We start from the raw sequence: 7,312 nt of genomic DNA, 5'->3' as shown, positions 1-7,312 counted from the left end.
AGTGGTCAAGTATTCAGATAAAGATCCAGGCCAAAAAAGTAATTCAGTTATACACAATTATTTCTTTTTTAAAAATCACCTAGTCACCTATATGGGAACTGTTGAGTCACAACTGTTAAGCCTAAACCAGTGATTGATCACCTGAGGCAAGGACTGAGTCTGCCATGTGAGCACAGGTGAAGACAATTCACCTGTGAGCCTGGTTCCACCTCTCCTAGACCCTATTAAAGGACTGACTGCCAGTAGGGAAGGTTCTCTTTCTGGAGATCCTTTGTTTTGTAGTTCTCTACTGTGAGCCTAGGACGTAAGTGAGCATTTCATTTTTGATTGTATCTTTCCCCTACAATAGTCTTTCTATCTATAAACCTGTAAGTTACTATTCTAACCGTGCCACCATTCTAATTGTACATTTTTTAATTGTACATCATCTTATTTTTGTTGTTGTTCCCTGTTTGATTTTTCTTTTTCCTTTTGAAAGAACATTTCTGGACCAGTGTATAAACTTGTTGTTGGGGTTACAGAATCACAGAAGTGTAGGAATTAGCAAAGACTTCTGGAAGTCATCTATTCCAACTCTCTGTTAAACCAGGCTTCCTAGAGTAAGTTGCACAGGAAAATGTTCGGGTGGGTCTTCAATATCTCCAGAAAGGGAGACTAATCTCTGTGGGCAGTGTGTTCTAGTATTCAACATATTCTTATAGGAATTATTGTATTCTTGGGTGTAATGCTCAGGAACGTACTGGAGACTACTGAAATGATTATATTTGTTGTCATCAGCTTTTCAAACCTCTACGTTTCTATTCATGACCTTTCTGTGATTATCAGAGGGTTTGCAAGCACTGTCAAGTCAGAGTTGGCCAATGTGATGGGAACCCTGCGTTACGCATACATCTGTGAATATGTAAAGACTACAACATGCCATTACAAGATCTTATGGCTTTATCTTGGTAGCCAGCAGCTGCAGTGCCAAGCATATTTGGCTTTGTGCAGTAGAAAAAGACTAACTACTTGTGGATTAATTTTTCCTGGAATATCCTTGTTCAGTACATAAGCCATTTCAGATCCCAGGGAACTAACTGATTAGTAGAATTATTTTTATAACAATTAGCATTAATGATGTCCATGCACAATATTTTTTAGTGAATTCTGTCTTTGGGCATAGCTTAGTAATGTAGTAATCCATCCAGAAAGGTAACTTATTTGTAAAATCCTCCTGTGGTATGGCTACCATAAGCCATAAATTGTTTGCTCTCTCATATATTTCTTAGAACTTACAAATATGCTCCAGATGTTGAGTTGAGTGTATCTTGATTGCGTTTCTTCTGTAGGTCTGGAAGACTAGCTCTCACTGCTTTATTAAGTCCTAACAGTGGGAATTTTCACTATCAGAAGGATAATATGACTTCCTAGCATGCACAGTGTAAGCATCACCTTGTTCCTCTTGAAGTCCCATCCTACATCTTGAAGGAATCCCAAAATGTCTGAGCAGGATGAAAAATTTGGGTGTGTAAGGAATTAAGGCCTGGGATCCAGTTGACAGAACTGTTATTTGAGACATAAAAGGATTCTCTGATGGGAGGACAGTAAATGTTAGTCATAATATGTGATTTTATTAAAACCACTCAAAGGGCATCGGACAAATGGAATAAAGAAGCAAATACAAGAATTAGCAACAGATTTACAGAAGTTATGTAAATGGACATAAATGCCACAAAACCCTAGATCTTCAATAATTGTAGGAAACTTTAAAGGGTTGGAAACATTTTCCTGGAAATATGACAAATGGATGTCACAGGCCTGGGTGTTGGTGGGCATACCACACTTGCATAGATCATGCGATGTAGCAGTAAATTTGTCATGGTACTGTGTTTGTGCTACCTGGTGCCATAATGTTAACTCTCCAGTGTACCTCCAGCTACACCGGTCAGGCCATCTTGGAGGTTTGTTTCTGGGGCATCTGGAGTATTGTTGGGATGGGTGGTTGAGGAAGGCTGATGTTTTGAATAGGTAGTTGCTCACCAGGTCGCAGAACAGTCTCTTGACACTGCTATTCTTTGCTGCCTGACTTCCTCCAGAAACAAAAGTGGAGATTTGTTACACCTGTTTCCATTTCACTACTGCATGCTAGCCCAAATTTCATATCAGGTATTACTTCCCTGAGGTTTGCATACTAGCCTATCTAAATCTTGTTTCATTTTTTATTTTCTACTTTCAGATGCTCCTGAAAAGAAGAAAGCTAAAATGTGCTGGTATCATTAAAGAGCAACAAAAATTCTTTTAGGTCTTAGCTTCAGCTTTATTTAACCCTAATGACTAGAGGGGAGGGGAAAAGCTCCTCCACAGCCATCAGGATAGCAGAGGTAATTTTAGTGATACACAAAGCTGGAAGATTAGATATGAGGAAGCAATAAAAATATATTCCAGCAGTTTTTCATCCATAGTGGATATACATCTGGTTAACAGGATCTCCCCAGTTCATAAATGATCTGTATTAAAGCATGCAACGAAATACAGGAGAAGATCAAGGAAATGCAGGAGCAGACTAGGGATAACATGACATGTCTTTTTTTTTTTTTTAAGAATTTAAGGATAGGTTAGACATGTATCAAGCTGGAGAAATCACTTAAGTGGTCTTAGCATAGAACATCCACCTCTACATATTGATAAGATTGCTAGCATCATAGTAGAATACTACAAATATACAATATCAGAACACTTGAAATATTCTCCTAATTTGAAATTCTGAACTTTTGGTATTTTTTGTCACTAATGCTTGGTCTTCTATGTTTCCAGTTCTTCCTAGTTTTTACTGTGAATCAAAGGAGCTCCTCTAAGGCATAATTGCTCAATTATGACTCGTAATAATGAGACTGCATACTAATAAAGCCTCCACACATTTTCAGTCTTTTCTTCCTAACTAATGTTTTCCCTTTCATGCTCTCATCTCATCTCCGTACTTGGTACTGTTACTCTTCACTTTTTTTAGCATTCTCCATTTTCTTTATTTTTTTCTCTTGTAAAAAGTCCTTCTCTGTAACCAGTCTATGTAGCTTTTGAGTTGTTTGTTTCAATCATGCTCATCCGGGATAAAAGCAAATCTGAAGCTTTTGACATTTCATTTTCCTCCTTTTGTTAAAAAATAGTTGTTTGATACCAATATCAAAGATAAGAAGTTGGGATACTATTGGAACAATGCAGTATGGAAAAGGGCTATTGGCCAACCTGACTTCTTGCAAGTTTCTCTATATACCTTAATGTGAGATGGATTATACACTACCCAATTTGTGTCAACAAAGGAATGTAAAGACACACATATCTGAAGAAAACAGAGCTTCAAGAGCATTCAGAAATCTGAAAGTGAGGCAGAATCATGGTATTTTTCCTAACAGGCTTACTTCAATACAGCAAGAGAAAGTCTTTCAACAGTTTGAAAAATAGACCTATGCCTTTTGAATTTATCTGTGCTCTGTAAAATAAGTATTTCCATACCTCTGAATCTACACTCTGCCCAGTATAAATATTACTGTCAAGCACTGAGGAATAACGTCTTCATTGATTCTATATCTGTGTGGCCATATCTACGTGACTTTTTTGTCTGATGTAAAAGCTGTAAAATCACCAGCATGGTATTATGGCCAAGTCAATTTGCACTGCTGGGGTGTTGGTCCTTTGTGGAGAGTTTTGTGATTATTATCTTTGTCTTTCCATATTGGACCAAGAAATAAAATTGGTATTCATTGTTATCCTGTCACAGACTCCATAGCGTGTTTGAAGAATCATAGCATAATGTAAAGTTGTAGCTTTTCAGTGCTTTCTAAGCGATGTAGTAGTTAAAGATGGAAACTCATGATGATATTGAATCACTGTTGTCAGTAGCTGTTAGCAAATTAAGTCTCTGAGTTGATCAAACAAAAAGTCAATTTCAGAGTAAGGACAATGATGGAAGGAAAAAAAACCAAAAACCCTAGAAATTCCTTTTTTGGCATAAATTTTACGTTTAGGGTCAATTTAAATTTGCAACACAAGTGTGGGTTAGAAAATTACCAAAGTTTACAAAGGGATCATGTTGCCTATTGCCCTGCAGCCTGTTTTTGGGGAGTTTCATAGTATGAAACTTGAGCACATTGTCTACAGCATTAATGGGATTTCTCAGAATTTACAGTGTGCAGCAAGGCCGCTTCTTTCATGACAGTGGGATATTTAATTTAACTTCCAGTTCACTTTTATTTTACTGAGATTTTGGGACTTGGTAGAGCGCGAGTTCTTAACAGCCTAAAGAAAAGTTGATGCGAGTGTCTTTCTTTACTTCTAAATTGCCCAGTTACCCATTATTAACATTATTTGTTCTTTGGTGTATTTGTACGATCATGGAATGGCCTGGGTTTAAAAATATCATAACAATCAGCTAGTTTCAATCCTTTTGCTGTGTTCAGGGTTGCCAACCTATTTTTATCTACTTTAACACGTGTCAGCAGCAACCATCTAGTTTGATAGATGCTTTTTGTTGCTCATATGTTTCAAATAATGAATATAAATGTACCTTTCCTGTGTACAGCCATGTAACCTGCTATATATATATTATATATAGATATTATATATATATTATATATATATATTATATATATATATATATATAAAGCAGTGTTACCAGTTCATGCCTCTGCAACCAGTACATCAGAAGATATAAAAACAGGAAGAAACCAGACAATCAAGGTACAAACATTAAGCCTTCATAATATTGTAGCTTTGCCAAGCTGAGAGCAGAAGACTTATAAGATGATGCCATTCTGGCACTCTTTTTCCCGTCTTGATGATTATAGAGCTTGCAAGAGTCAGTTCTAGTTGGCTAGTATTGTACTGAAGTGTGTGAGACTGGGAAGGATATTCAGGGAGATAATCCTTGTTTACCCTGAGTGTGACAGAAGAAAAAGTAATACAACAAGTAACAGGGCTAGTGAAGTTTGATTTGCTATGCTTTTGTGTATGTCCCATGGATAGGGATGGGAAAAGGAACTGTGCAGATTTTTTTTGTTTCATACTAGGTGTGCTGCTTTATGCATGGTTTATACTTTCATATTAGTGGCACCTCTTTCTCAGGGACTATATAAAATGTTTGTTAGTGCCCTCTAACCTTCTGTCTCTTTTGGTTGAGGTTGAAAAACAAGTTAAAAAGTTACCAGGAACAATGTTTTTTACTGATATCTCTAATACTTATATGATGGCCCTCCTCTTCATAAACACTGATGGTCACATGGAGGACATGATCTCATAATTCTCATGTTCTTAGGAAATATGACTAAAAATACCACACATTTCCACATGAATATTAAGCTTTGCCCAGGCCACAGCTGTCACTGGGACAAGAAGGGAACAGAACAAAGAGAGTATGGTGGGAATATGGCATGAAACTTCCCCCTGGGCTTATTTACATGAGCACAGTTTGTCCTCTGGTTGCACTGTTATTACAGATGTTCTATAAAATGGGCTTAAAGAAAGGGATGGAGATTTCTGTTGGGTTCAAAGCATTTGGACACTAGCCATGAGAGCGGAGCTGTAACAGGCTTAGTGACTGAGGTAGAGCTAGGCACTTCTCAGTCAGCTTGCAGCAGCCATCATCTGTTGTGTCCCCTGTCCAGCTGGCACGTGAAACCTGTGTGTGTGCAGCAGAGCAGTATGGCTGACATAGCCATGTGCTGAACATGTGTCTTGTGGCTGTCTTGCTGTAGTGTGGACATTACATTTGTACCCTGTATTTGAGAGTAAAGTGGTCCTGCATTTCTGTAAAGTAGTAATGTCACTGCACTTAGTCTACCATTAATCTCCAGTGGCCCACAAGACAAAAGAAAGGAAAAATAGTTGGCAGCAGATGACTCTGTTTTACCTTTCTGTGAATGGTAGAAGAGACTGAGAAGACAATTGTGCATCTCTCCCAAGGCATGGATAAACTACCTAGAGGGTACCTGTTTGGTACAAAACAAGTTCAAAGAGAGAAGTGGAGAGCAACGTCTTAGTGCCAGTAGCCTTGCTTAAAGTCTTCACAGAGCTAAATGATATGTCAGAGAAGCAAAATTTTTTCATGAATAAACAGTATCAGCTTTTATAGGAGAGTCAACAGGCAACTCAGCTGTAATGCAAGAGACAGAGTTAACTTGCTGTCAGTTAAATCAAAGCACAGAGCCATATAAAAAAGTACAAAAGAGTGAATTCCCCATTAGGATCTTAGAGGAATGAAGAACATTGTTTAATAATGAAGGCAAGAAACAAAAGCAAAATAAAAATTAAAAATTAGGCAAGAAATTTCTCTAGAAAAGAGTGAGCTGTAAGTCTCCTAGTCTCCTGCATCACAGATATTTGTAAATGCTTTCATAAATAGTGGCACCTAAATTTCATTTGATGAAATCCATCTTTAAGATGAATCTGCTCAACCAAAAGGACAGTTACATCTCCTGGGAAAGCTGAACAATCTGTTGCGAAGGACAGCCCTTGTAATTTGGTGATGCATTTCAAATATTTAAATATCCAGGAGTGAAACTAGCATTTGGTGTTGAAAAAATTCTGGCCGTGACTCAGTAAAAAAAAATGTTGAAGATGGTTTTTCACTTCAGAGGCGGCTGAAGTCCTGGCTGAGGTTATGACTGTTGTAGTTGTCTTTCCAGCCTTAAAGGTATTACACTTCTAGGTCTAGGGTTCCCAACACAAGAGTGTAATCAATGAGTATACTGATGTATAATCAACAAGCAGAGAAGTTAGGCAGGTCTTCAGGTGATCAATCAGAGGTTCAGGCCATGATTTAATAGTTGCCATACAACAAGAAAGATGTGAAAGTTGAAAGATGATCATAGGGTAGGAGCAGTTCTGTGAAAACAGGCTGAGGGACCTTGATTTGTTCAACCTGGAAAAGAAAAGGCTCTGGGGAAACCTCACTGCAGCCTGCTTGAGGGGATCTTATAAACAGGAAGAAGGCTTCCTTTGTACGTGGCAGTCTTATATGGCATGGATATGAAGAGCACAAGGTGGAATGGCTTTAAACTAAAAGAGGGGAAATTTAGGTAAGATGTTTGGGAAAAATTTCTCAGAGGGTGGTAAGTTGCTGGAACAGGCTGGCCCTTAGAGGTTGTGGCTGCCCCACCTCTGGAGGTGTTTGAGGCCAGTTTTGATGCAGCCCTAGGCAATCTGATGTGGGTAGCGAACCTGCCTGAGGCAGGAGCGTTGGAAGATTCCTTCCAACCTAAGCTGTTCTATAATTCTATGATCCTATGATAATGCGACTGACAGACAGGAGTGATAGAAAGTTGTATAGCAAGCTTTGTAC

General features: G+C 38.2%; 1 long non-coding RNA gene across 1 annotated transcript; it reads left to right on the top strand.

The window, feature by feature from the left end:
* The first annotated feature begins 260 nt into the window (after window positions 1–260).
* Window positions 261–4,205, top strand: LOC125694349 (uncharacterized). Its single transcript, XR_007377513.1, has 3 exons — window positions 261–304; window positions 1,329–1,420; window positions 2,216–4,205. It is a non-coding gene; the product is annotated as an uncharacterized LOC125694349 (long non-coding RNA).
* Window positions 4,206–7,312: the final 3,107 nt, after the last annotated feature.

The sequence above is a fragment of the Lagopus muta genome, chromosome 6 (assembly GCF_023343835.1).
Source record: "Lagopus muta isolate bLagMut1 chromosome 6, bLagMut1 primary, whole genome shotgun sequence".
NCBI classification, from domain to species: domain Eukaryota; kingdom Metazoa; phylum Chordata; class Aves; order Galliformes; family Phasianidae; genus Lagopus; species Lagopus muta.
Note: the sequence above shows the minus strand (reverse complement) of the source record. Positions and strands in the feature narration are given on the sequence as shown.